Source organism: Polistes canadensis, unplaced genomic scaffold (genome assembly GCF_001313835.1).
Source record: "Polistes canadensis isolate GaletaPanama2010 unplaced genomic scaffold, ASM131383v1 scaffold_199, whole genome shotgun sequence".
Lineage (NCBI taxonomy): Eukaryota > Metazoa > Arthropoda > Insecta > Hymenoptera > Vespidae > Polistes > Polistes canadensis.
The window spans coordinates 233,851-247,850 of record NW_014569746.1 but is presented as its reverse complement, the minus strand read 5'-3'; the positions used below and the strand labels follow the sequence as shown (position 1 = coordinate 247,850).

General features: G+C 28.2%; 1 protein-coding gene across 2 annotated transcripts in view; it reads left to right on the top strand.

Moving 5' to 3' along the window:
• Nucleotides 1–14,000, top strand: part of LOC106789738 (sodium/calcium exchanger 1) — an 85,004-nt gene that overhangs the window by 52,002 nt on the left and 19,002 nt on the right. The window lies entirely within an intron of this gene.

The window sequence follows — 14,000 nt, the reverse complement described above, 5'->3', positions numbered from 1 at the left end:
AAAAATTATTTATTTTAATTAAATATAATTTATAAAATATATTTTGAATTAATCTAATTTTGTTGTTGTTTATTAATAATAACGAGAAATATAAAATATAGGAGTAAAATCGATATTAATTTATTTAAAAAGTATCATATTTCAATTTGATAAAATAACTTTTGCGACAATCTGTATAAATCAAGAACATTTCTGTGTGACAGATAATATTAATCGTTTATTTTTAATAATTATACGATAAAAAGATGATAATTTACGTCATGGTATAATAAATCTTAATTTATGTATGTAAAATAATATAAAAGAGTTAATAGGTGGTAACTTAGCGTGAGTTCTCAAATCTATCGAATGTTTATCCGTAACGAGAATGAATTATATAGGGTGGTATATAAATGAGGTGTGGTTTATAGAATAATATTTCAAAATCTTTCGCGATGAACGTTTTTTTTCTTTTTCTTTCTTTTTTTTATTTAAACGTCATGGTAATAAATCTTAATTCATGCTTGGTAAAATAATATAAAAAGGTGTAAAAGGTAATAACTTATCGTAAGTTTTCAAGTCTATCGAATGTTTATCCGTAACGAGAATGGGTTATATAGGGTGGTATAGAAGTGGGGGTGGTTTACAATCGCGTTTCAGATGCTACCGGGTCGACAGCCACTCGATAAACACTCAAGCGAGAGTAAAGAGTGTTTTTGACACATACATTATCTTTCTCCCTTTTTTCATCTTTTTAAATCTCCAGATAATAATTTACGAATCTATTATACACATACTAACAGCCATTAATAGCTTATAGAATATTTCTTTTTATTTTCTTAAAAGAATACTTTAACTTTAAACTTCCCTTTTTGTGATTTTCTTTTTAATATCTTATCTCACACAAGTGCATATCTAATTGTATTTTAAGAATACTTGTGTGTGTGTGTGTCGAAGATGCGTTAAAATTAAAAAATTATATTCTTATAGGTATATGTGATTTAACAAATATCGTTTTACCGATAAAATATAAAAAACAAAAAATCATAGAAATAATTTATTTTTATTTATTCGATATAAAATTATAATATTCCACTTCTTTTTTTCAAGATATTATGAATTCTAAGTTACAATCTTTTGTGTGTGTAACTGGTATATTAAAGTGGATATTATTTCTAATGATAAATTATGAGAATACGTATTTTAATAAGTAAACGTTTGTTAATGAAATATCAATGAAATTGTTCTTATCGTAATATTATAACGACGATAATATAATAATAGCATAATATGCGAATAAAATGAAGGGAAATAATTTGTTCATCCTAAAACGAGTTCTCCTTATTTTGAAACTTTTTTGTTTATCATTTTTGACTGCATAAAATAGACATCGCCTTGAAAATATGCAGAATAAATTTATTATTCGTGTGTAGGACGATGTATATGATGGTATATTCTAGTATACGTGTTAGTAATGGTAACGAGGTGGGAGGGAGAGAAAAAAAAAGTGTTTACATCAGCTTTCCAGCCGAGCGTGTAATTCCCGAGATTTATGTAGGTCAATGTCTCTTTAAAAAAAAAAAAAATTATGTAGATCAGTGTGTCAACGTAAACATCCTTTATTTACATGAGAATATTTTCGGAACCAAAACTCGTAAAAAATTCAAACTGGAAAATATCCATAAAAAAATTAGAGAAATATATATATATATACACATATATATACATACATATATATATACTCCTAACTTATGCATTAACAATAAGTTCATATATCATCTTTTTCTTCGTGACGTAAATAAAAAATGTATATCTTTTTCTCATGTTCAACTTTTTACCTTTTGTCGTCTATAAATCAAAAAAGAAATCTTTTTTATATATATATAAAAGAAATGAAAAAGGTAAAACTAACTTTGGAAAGATACGAAAAATTCATTAAATATAATATTAAAATCCGACCTGTCTCTATAATAGAAAAGCTGCTTTGCCATTGTTTGTCTTCTATTATTCACTTTATAATAATAATTATTATTATATTACACTATTATTATTGTGTGTGTGTGTGTGTGTGTATGTGTGTGTGTATGTATGTATGTATGTGTATGTGTGTGTGTGTGCAGAATAATATCAAGAAGCTTAGAAAGTGAAAAAGATAAAGCCTAAATTTTCGTATATACTTCTAATAAATTATATACGAATGTGTATGCAGGGTATCTCAAAGAAAATGTTATCTCATTATGATTGTTCATTAAAAATATCGTACAATTTGTTTTCAATGTTCATTCACGTATCTTTGTTTGCACATACTTTTCATATTAGGCTATTATTTCACAATCGTTTAAATCTACTACAAAAATAACAAATGTCAAGGTTTTATCAGTTAATTTATTTTTTTTGCGACACCCCGTATATCTTTTCGAGAAATAACTTTACCGGTTAATGGCTTCGAATCATGGAGTAGAGAGAAAGAGAGAGAGAGAAAGAGAGAAAGAGAAAAGAGGAAAAGAAGAAGAGGATAAGAGGGAAAAAAAAAGAAGTAAGAGTATGAGACCCTTTTTAAGGAAAAAACACTATGGGGGATACTCGTGGGATTTGTGGTTCTCTCATTGTCTAACAGTTAAATATCTTTTGTCTTACTTTACCACGTGGAATTATCTTTGCTGGAATAACGAGAATACTCGAGAAGAAAACGTGTGCTTTTTTCGCAAACACTGAAGCCCCCCATCCCTCCCACCCTTCCCCAAATCGTATCATCATTTTTATTGGTTTCCACTTTTATATTACATAACTGATTCTCGTATTCTATATTCCATATAGAATATCGTATGGTATATAGTATACTATATTAAAGTATGCTATATTACCGTATACTGTATATGTAGTATACTATATTATTCGTATACTATATTATTCGTATACTATAGTATATTTTTTATACTATATTCTCGTAAGTCTCACCTTTTTGATATTTTTCTTAAATTGTGTTGACGATTATGATAGTAATATTAAATCAATATATAATATCAATTCTAAAATACTTAAATCGTGTTATAGGCAAGAATATTCATGACAGTTATAACAGTTTTTTTTTGTTTTTCGGTACTCATAACTTTTTCACGCAAAAAACCCTATTTATATTAACAGTTTGAAAACAGTTATTTTCGGAAGTATTTCAACCCCCTGGCTTTAGGGATAAAACTAACCCCAGAGGCTTGACAACAAAAATCGATATCTGTTGTTTCGCTTAAATCATGAGTTTTTAATCATAAATATGGTTTCACAATGATACTCGAAGTATAGCATAGTCATAGAGGCGACCAAATTCAACGATTTCCGTGAGTTTCAGTTTTGAGAACAAACTTTTGAACAAACATTATTATTTTCGTATTAGTTTCTTTCCAATTTTTCCGTAGAAAATTTCTCTCGCAATTTTTATCAAACTCTCTGGTTCGAACTTTCAGATGCAATCACGAGTACGTAAGATTATTGTTTGTTTTTTTTTTTCTTCTTTTTCTATTACTTTTATAAACCTTATTCTCAATTACAATTTTTCTAAACAAGTTTTTTAATAACTAGAGATGATTCTTTTTGTTTTTTTTTTTATTTTAAATTTGCTACTATTTTAATTAAAAGTTGATATTCTTAAAAAATGTCTATCTATCATACTTTGTATTTTAATTAATATATTTGTTTACTTCGATATATATAAAAAGTAAGAATTTTATTTTCATGTTTCCAAAAATAGTTATTCATTAATTCTATAAAAGGTTTCAAAGCTTGATATCATATTAAAACCTTTGGGGTTGGCGTTACCCACTTTAAATTGATCTTCTCTCTATCTCTGTCTCTCTCTCTCTCTCCCTCTTTTTCTTTTTTTTTCTTTCTTCTCTTTTAAGAAAGAAACAGATAAAGGGAGGATACGTCGTTTGTGCTCGACAAACTTCCCAGTATCTTTCTCGAAGACGAGTTATCAAGGATCTCACCTTCCTTAGCCTCTGAGATTGTCTGCGAAACACTTTCCTGATGTTCTTTGAAGAAATATGCAAAGATATACAAGGTGCAACCGCTTAATAAAGCTCATGTATTATTCAACTACGCTAAGTCGTTGAAACATTTATCCGATATCTAACTGAAATAAACGATGGTTATCGTAAAAAAATAAAATATAAATAAAAATAATATAATATCATTAATACGTCGGATGTCGAACCATTTTCACGCGATATTTTCTGTTCAGTTGCATGGTATTACGTTATTGGTACATAACCTTATATTATCAAACATAAACTATAATATTTGCCCTGAACTCATAAAAAAAGTGACCTAAATTACAAAAAAAAAAATTACAAGATTTATTTTATGATTTATTTTATAATATAATTAGTCTTCGTAAAATCAATTGTTTTAATTTTGTAACTTATGTTATTACACTTGCATAAATATATAGCAGTATTTTATAATAAAAATAAAATATTATAATTTAATAGAAAGAGAAAGTAAGGTGTAATATAATATAATATACGTAATAGGCTTAAGACATATTATAATATTAAATTATTATCAATTAAATATTAATTTTTGTAATCCTTTAACAGGTATCCAACGAATTTCTCAAGGATATATATTTTATATATGAATAAATAATTAAAATATATTACAATTTTTATTGTAAGAGAGTTCAACGAACCGTAAAAGCTGATAATTTCAAATTTCATTAGAATAATATAAACTTGTATTTTATACTTGTAAATGAGACTATTGATTGGGTACAATATTTTTACTTTGCTTTATTTATTAGAAATAAAAAAAAAATTTTGGATTAAAAACATAATTGATAATTTGAAAATATTGTTATTCGGAAACAATACATCATATCGTGTAACTCATATGTATCCTCACAATATGGAAATTGTATTATACATGATAATATGCATTAACTAATGATATTATGATGCATTTCATAATCATGTTTCATTTTATATAAAATAATTAAAATGGATTGAATATGAAAAGCCGCTAATAACTCACGTAACAATAAACTTGTTAAGGTATCAAATAAATAAAAGTTAAAATTAGCAAACGAAATTTTCTGAAGGCTCGAAAAATTTAGATAAATTTTTTCATACCTATAATACGTATTTATCAATAATAATATTTATTGTTTTAATATAATACTTTTTTCTTTTTTTTAAATACAAATGAAATAACATTAATATCTATTGACACAATTGAAACAAATTTAATGAAACATTTCTGTGCAAAGACAAAAGGGTAATTGATTTGTTTAATAATTGATTTATGATAAATTATTTAAAAAAGAAGAAATATATGTGGAGACGATAACATCGAAGATAATAAACTGAGACTTTACTTTTCTTCATTATAGATGACTCATCCTCGATCAGGGTTTCCTAGGAAACATCTAATACAGTGATTCTCAACCTTTTTTTTCTTCATTCCTTTTTTTCGCATACATTGTTCAGAAACATTATTCATTCATTTCTAAGATAATCTAATTCAAATGTTTTATACAAAATAATATATTATACATAGATATAATATTGAAAATTTCGAATAATGGTTTAAATTTCTCTTTAAATTTACATATTCTTCTTAGGGGAGAATTATATTCTTGTTGGAAACCCCTTTATGTAGTAGTATCTTACTTTAACTCTCCCTTTCGGTCCAAGCAATCGCCCTATTCGTTAAAGCACACGATTATACGAAACTTTTTCTATCCACCACGTACGATTATATTATATATCTCGACTATTCAGCAGGGTTGCCAACAATGTCAATTTTCTCTTGGAAATTTCACGTTTGACAAATTTTATCCAATCTCAAATTTTACCGATAAATTTTGTCAAGAATGAAAAATGTTAATTTAATATATAAATTTGTAATTTTTTTTATTTTTCAAATTCATTCGTAATGTTTTTATTACACACAATATTTATGTTATCGACTGAATGAATTAATTAATTTAACAATTTGTCGTTGATTTTGCCCAACCATTAATTTTTTATTTTAATTTATCATTTATGTTAATTTTGTTAATACTTCAATTTGAGATTCGATGATAAGATTCTTTGATACATTGAACCTTTTTAACCCTTTCCTTAGTGCAAATTACCGTAATTATCTTATATTCAATGTTCACTGTATATTACAGACGACCATAGACATCTCAACGAAATTCTATTTCAATTATAAACATATTGCAATTTGTATTTTTTGTTTTTAATGGTAATTTTGGATTTTACACAACGAGCATACACGTCAAACGCAACGAAATGAATTTTTATCATTGCCGCGTATACACGTCGAATGCAGTTTTAATTGGTTAAATATAAACTAAAACGATAAAGAGAAAAATAAACAAATATAATTCTACGAATTAATTCGTCGATATAGGTATTTATATAATTATATATATTATAATATATAAATATTATATAATATATTATAATTATACATATATATAATTATATAGCGTGTATACAACGGTAATCTGATAATCTATAATTTTGAATTATTTTAATAAAAATTTATATTAAACAATAATTATTAGTCAATAAAACAAAATTACAAATGTTCCGACAATATTAATCAAAAATGTTTGTTCAATCAAATTCGACCATAGGTTTTCATTAAAATATGTGTCAAGTGTTCTTAAAAAAAATTATTAACTCGCTTTTATTTATTATTCGTAAAATCGTCCATTGATTAACCGCATCCTAAATACATATTCATTCGAAGGAAAACGTTCCTATCTCTATCTCTCTTTTTCTTTACACTCTTAATTTCTTGTTTGCAAAAATAGCGGTATTTAACGAAAACGTTGGAAAGATAAAAAAAACTTTTCTTTTACTTTTTAACGTTTCAAATCCAGCGTATCTTTTTCTTCTTTCTTCCCTACTTTTTTTTTCTTTTTTTCTTTTTTCTTTTTTCTTTTTTCTTTTTTCTTTTTTCTTTTTGTATAATTATACTTTTACCCATATATAATCCCAATATCAAGAATAAAAAATCACGGAAGAGAACTTGTTAAAGATTTTTCTCTTAATTTCTCGATCCGAAGGATTCTGTCGACGACGTTGCTTAATTACTTTGAATAAAATTTCCAAAAGATGGAAAACGTTAACCCGCCCCTCCCCCGCCTCCCTACTCCTTTTCCCCACACCCCTTCATGAACGTTATAAAGTCATTAAGAAAATACCGAACGAACTTTTTCAACGTTTCTTCCTTGGCATATCTCCGTCTACTTAATGCGTCGTAAATAAATTCTATTACCTTTTTTTCTTCGTTTCTCGTTTATATTTACATGTATATATTTAGCCACATAGTTTATCCCCCACCCTCACACCTGTCCATCCCCCACAGACTGTGATCACGTTAATTAATCAAGGTCCCTATCATAGATCTCTGTATACCCTACGTTTACTACAAATTTACAATTTGACGATATTATTCTATTCGATAAAATTTGTCACTTTCTACGAACAATTTAACTAAAAGAACAAAATTTGTATAAAATTAAAATACCGATGTGGATTGTGATTACGATTAATATATATATATATATATATTTATATATTAGGTCTACCGGAAAGTTTCGTCCATTTTTGAATTGAAAGAAAATAACAAAATTTTCAGACATTTAATAATATTTATTGTAGAATATTTTTTCCATCGTTACTTATGACTTCTTGCCTGCGTGATAGCAACTTTTAAATGCCATTTTTTTTAAATAATTTTTTTTTAGAGGCGAAAAACTCAACTAATGCTTGATTTACATCATCTTCAATTTTGAATTTTTTTCCCTGTAAAAAATTTTGCAACGGGAAAAACAAGTGATAATCGAAGGGTGCAAGGTCTGGGGAGCATGCTGGATGTGACAGAATTTCCCAGCCTAGGTCTGCGACTTTCTGACGAGTCGCCAAAAAAACATGTCGTCTGGCATTATCAAAATACGGTATGATGTGCTTTCAATTGAACATTGCTGGCCTCTTTTCTCTTATTTCTTTATTTAAATCATCCATTTGCTTACAGTATTTCTCCAAATTTAGCTTTTCATTAGGTTTCAAAAGCTTATAATGTATTGGTCCTTGAATGTCTAACCATATACACAACATTCTCTTCTTCAGGTTCAAGCTCGGATTAGAAGGGGAAAGGGTAGTCTTTCCGGGCTCGCAATATGCTCATATACTCACGATGTTGTCGTATGTAATCCATTTTTCATCAGCAGTTATCATCCGGTCAAAGAAAGATTCGTTTTTGTACCGAGCAAGCAGAGATGTGCATATGACGACTCGGTCATTCAAATTTTTKTCACTTAACTAGTGAGGCACCCATTTGCAATATTTATAGACCAATCCTAGCTTCCGAATATGGTCGGAAATGGTTTGTTGAGTTGAACTTAGCTTCTCTGCAATATCTGACGTTGTCAAAAATGGATTTTGCTCTATCATAGCCTTGATAATGTCGTCATCGATCAATGACGGCCGTCCTGAACGTGGCTTATCATTCAGGTCAAAATCACCTGCTTCAAATTTTTTAAATCAATTTTTGCACGTTCTATCTGAAACTGCATATAAACCAAAAACTTATACTAAATTTCGGCACGCTTCTGTAGCATTTCTTCCTTGCTGGAACTCGTACAAAGTACAGTGGCGTAAATGAACTTGTTTTAACGATCGCCTCTCACTGCCCAATGACTTTTTCAGTTTATTTAGGGGAGTACATGTGTACAAATGCAATGATAACGAAAAATAGTCATATATGACTCAAATAAACATGTTTATATCGATTGAAACTTGAGGAGCAAAAATCGGACAAAACTTTCCGGTAGACCTAATATATAGATATATATATATGTATATATATCTGTTTGTATAATATTTTAACTCTCGTAAGAATTACATCTAGCACGCATTGTAAAAATTATGATCGTATCACAACATTCCTAATATAATCATCGAAATATCAATCAATCGATAACAGTATCTGTATAATAACCCTTTCGGGAAACAATACAACTATCATTAATAAAATTTTACAACAAAAATAATATATACATATATGATACAATAACAGAAATATTTAAGTGCTAATAATTGATGTAATAACATACCATCTTGTATATTAAAATTATTTGAAACTTAATCATATATCAAACTAACCCGTGTTTATATATAATATATCATTTAACAAATACGTTTGCCGAATTTATTCTGTTTCCTGATATTTCTATAAGTTACTTCGGTTTAGAATCGGTTCTATTATGCAAAACGTGTGTAAATCTTTCTAGTACAATGTAATCGTAAAATGTACGACATCGTACGATTACACATATATACATATATATGTGCATGTACATATACATAGAAGACTCGAGGGTGAATTTAATCAAGGACACGGCTTATCGGTGACTTATCAGCCGTCTCTCTTACTCTTACTCTTTTCTCTCCCTCTCTCTCTCTCTCTCTCTCTCTCACTCACTCACTCTCTCTGTTCCACTTTCCTTTCCACTCCTCTTGCCACTGCTTTTAACAAAGTTTACGACCACGCTGGTTTATCATAACCCTAGAAGCGAGAAGCTAACGTAGGTAATGAAGTCCGGCGTGAACACAGCGTGGCCGGCAATTAGTTTAGTCGCCCTGAAATTTCGTCGCTTCGGGAAGAGTAAATTGGCGATATTATCGGTGAACATTGTTATTACCTTTGCCAACGATGTAAATACAAAATCAGTTCTGATCGATCAGATATCAAAGGGTTTTACATAAATATATGGACCGTTTATTTTGGAATTGGGTGATGCAAAAGCATTTTTTTAATTATTATTGTTATCGTTGTTGTTTTCGAGAAAATTAAATTTTAGCATATTTAATAGTCAATTTAAGAATATAAATTTTAATTATCTGTCGAATTTAGGAATGTTCATTATTAACTTATCAATATATAATTCGATTATATTAATTTCTTTGTAGACGAATTTAATTAAAATAATATATATATATATTATTATGTTAATGGCAAAATGTGTGTTTAGCATATTTAATAATCAATTAAATACATTAATATAATATTTACTTTTATAAATAATAATTTAATATATTAATATATAATTAATATATAATTAAATATAAATTAATTATATCGAATTTGACAATATTTATTATTAATCTATCAATACGTAATTCGATTCTATACATTTTTTTAGACGAATTTAATTAAAATAATAATAATAATATGTATATTATTATGTAAATGGTGAAATAAAAATTAAACACATTGCCCGGTTTATGAGTCGGATAATAATGATATCATAATAATATCCCTCGTATCGATTATACTCTCATTATTATCGAACGAAACTTTTAGTTTCCATTATTTACAAGCTTAACAAAAAAGTATAATATTAAAGTAAGAAAAAGTGAAAGTACAAAAAAAGTATTACGTTTAATATATTAATTATAAACTCTCTTTTTTTGATATTTTGCCATTATAAATATATATTCTTCATTGTGTTAGTATTGTTTCTCAACTTCCTACCTACGCATGAAACTATTATATTTGCTTGTATTTATGCATTGATATTATACCACTTGAACAAACATTGATCATGCATTTAAGAAACATGAACAACATTTATATGTACATTTTGAGAAAGGTAAGAAATAATAACATTATCATATTGTGACCCTTTTGTGGAACAATAATCAATAATAATCAGCATCTTGTAATACTTAAAGGAACATGGCAAGGGAAAGGGTAGGAGGAAAAGGAGAGGGGGAAAAAGCAATAAGTAGAGATAATCTAATAAGTTCTCTATCACCATATCTCTCAATTACGATATCGTACCAACATAGCAATAGATTTTCTAGCCCAACGTCATGACTTTAACCGGTAAAATGTTATTTCCTTCTGTAATTTCCGCAAACACTAATTTCGACCTTGTATGCATATATGTAGAGTTAGGTAGATAGGTAGATAGGTAGATTGGTAACGTGAAATATCGGCTCGTTAATTGTCCTATTTTTCTTCATTGTTTTGTATGTGTGTGAGAGGAAGTAGGGTTAGATATAGGGGTTGGGGGAGGGATGGGTTTAGGTGAGATCTATTATATCTCTTTTAGAGTAGTTTCAAATTTGTCAGTTCACTATTAGTTCAGTTAGTTTGTGAAATTTTCACGTGGCATGAATAACGAGTGATACGCGTATACATATATATGTATCATAACCACGAAACGAAGGAAGCTTTTGTCCGCACAAATAACAACAATGAGTGAGTGAGTGAGTGAGAGTATAGAAATGTTGGTAGAAAGGCATATAACATATTTCACGAACGCATTTTGCGGATAAACGTCGAAACGCATCTAGTAGGAAAGAGGTTTCATTTCATACAAAAATATTTTCATGCGGTGCTTTCGCACTTTCCGATACAGAAAAAAAAAAAAACGAAACAATATGTTGTTTGTTATGTTGGTGAAAAAGAAATTCGACGATACGGGACTAACTCGATTACGAAAAATAAAAGGGGAATAAAAAAACACGCGCACACGCGTAAGATAGAAAAAAAGAAGAAGAAGAATAAAAAAAAAGGATAAAAGAGAGAAAAGAAACGAAAAAATAAATATTATAAGGAGGGGTTAGAGGGGGAGGGATGATATAATAAGATAAGGGCGTGAGAAGTTTCGTCCATTGTGTACAATGCAATTAGTCTCGTGTTTATGTTCATCTAGCGTAAACTTTTCGTCTTTTTGGGATTCTGAAAGGAACAATATGGTCTTCCCTTTTTTTTGTACACATCTCAAATACCCCCTTCACCTCCCACCCTACCCCACTTCACCCCGCCACCCTTTGCTAGTTCCTGACCATTGGTTCGACTACAAACGAAAGATCAAGTTTCTCTATTTCTAATTTTATCTGGTTACTAGAAATATCAATAAAACTTCGTTTTGTATTTTCACCGTTAACTTTGGTACGAACATTTTGTTGAAGGAAATTGTTGAAGCAAAAAAGAAAAAAGAAAAAAGAAAAAAGAAAAAAGAAGAAAAACAAGAAAAATAAAAAAAACATTTTTCGCTACTATCATTTCTACACCAGTTGAAATTGTATCCTTCGTCTTTCAGGAAGTTACAATCCAACGAGAGAACTTATAGTCGATTGTTCGAAGCACAGGTGCGAAACGTGTTTCTTCTATTTCTTTTTTCTTTTTTCTTTTTCTTTTCTGTGTGTCTCTTTGCATGCATGACACTGGTCGACTTGGGAAACAGATATATTCTTGAAGCTTTCTTCATGTATCACTATACCTGGCAATAACAATTGTGCGTCTGAAATTTTCTTTCAAAGATATAACATACATGTTCACGTGTAGATAATAGCATATATGTGTGTATATATATATATATATACTGGGTGTCCCCAAAGTGATTTTACTTAACTTATAAATTCGAAAGTTGGTTTCTTTCTATTTCTTTTTTTATTTTTTTACAAAGAATTTGCATTAATGGGCTCATACTATATGTTACAATACTATAATTGGAAATTTATATCTTGTAAAACAAAAGATTGTGATACTATTAACCATTTGTTAAAATGTTCAGCTTACCTCTTTGTCGTTATTATTATAATTATATTATATAATATTGAAATGTTACGTTCATAAAGTACAATTATTTATTAAATCATGTCTCTCTTTTTCTTAGATATTAATTTAACTTTCCATTAAAAAGTTTATAAAACGTTAGTTTTGGTTTTATTATTTTCTCGAACTACTGAGACACACATACAAATGTATTTACACGAAAAAACGATCAAAAACTTAAACATTCATTATCATAGAAAAGTATTTGAAATTAGTTTAATGAGACATTTATATTAATTTATCTTTCTTATAAGATAGATAGATCTTGCGTTATTGATATTCCAAGACTTCTCGACCTAGTTTAACAAAATTTATCTTACCAATTAGAACTATTTAGATACTTGATTTTGCTTACGACGGAATTCAAAGATCGTTCTAAATAGATGAAGAAAAAAAAACAACAAAAAAAAACGGGAGGGATATAAAGTAGAATGTCTGCTCGACTAATAAGGTATTATTTTTAAGAGGCATGTGAATTCCTTATTAAAAGTACAAGCCGCAAGAAGTAAAAGAAAAAAAATATATATACCGCAAATTCTAAAACCTTCTTCTATGAAAAGATGTGCTTCAACGCAAGTTGCCTCGCGTTTGAGTTAAAAGTTTCATTACGCGGGCACACTTGACTGCAACTTTAAATTTTAAACTTTGATGTCTCGATTTTTGGAAAAACAGATACAGAATTTTCGTTTAAATATTTATTTTAATACGGTGTAAATTAATAAATAATACAATAATCGAACCTTGTATACATAAATTGGTATCATTATTAATGAATTTAATGTTCTTGAAATATCTATAAACGTTCATTCAACCTATTGCATTTATTTATTAGTGAATCAGTTAACTTAGAATCTTTTTCGTACAACTCACACGAAGAAAATTCTGAATATTCTACATTTTCTATTCAAAAGATATCTTCTAATAGAATGCATTTTCTTCGAAATAGGAAATCCTACTGAGATTGTTCGAGCAATCTCTTATTCTCATTCGTATGACTCACACACTCAAATAACGCAAGTGCAGTTACGTATATATACAATACAAACAGAATGGAATCCAAAACAATTCGACAAGGTACTTCTAGCCTCGCGGTTGTAGATAAGGAATACGAAATTGATGTGTTAACAAAATATATTTAATAATAAATAATTATTCCTATATATATGTCTGTTCAATTACCGATTTTTCGTTTGATGTCGAATCTTGTCTTAAGCTTGATGAATTTTTCAAAAAGATTCATTTGTTATTTATATTTATTATTCCGAACGTTAAAAGTTCATCTCTTAATTACACAAAACTGTAAAATTTCTGCATACGAATCTTTAAATATCCTACATATATATATATATTTAATTTATAGGAAAAAAAAGTGAATA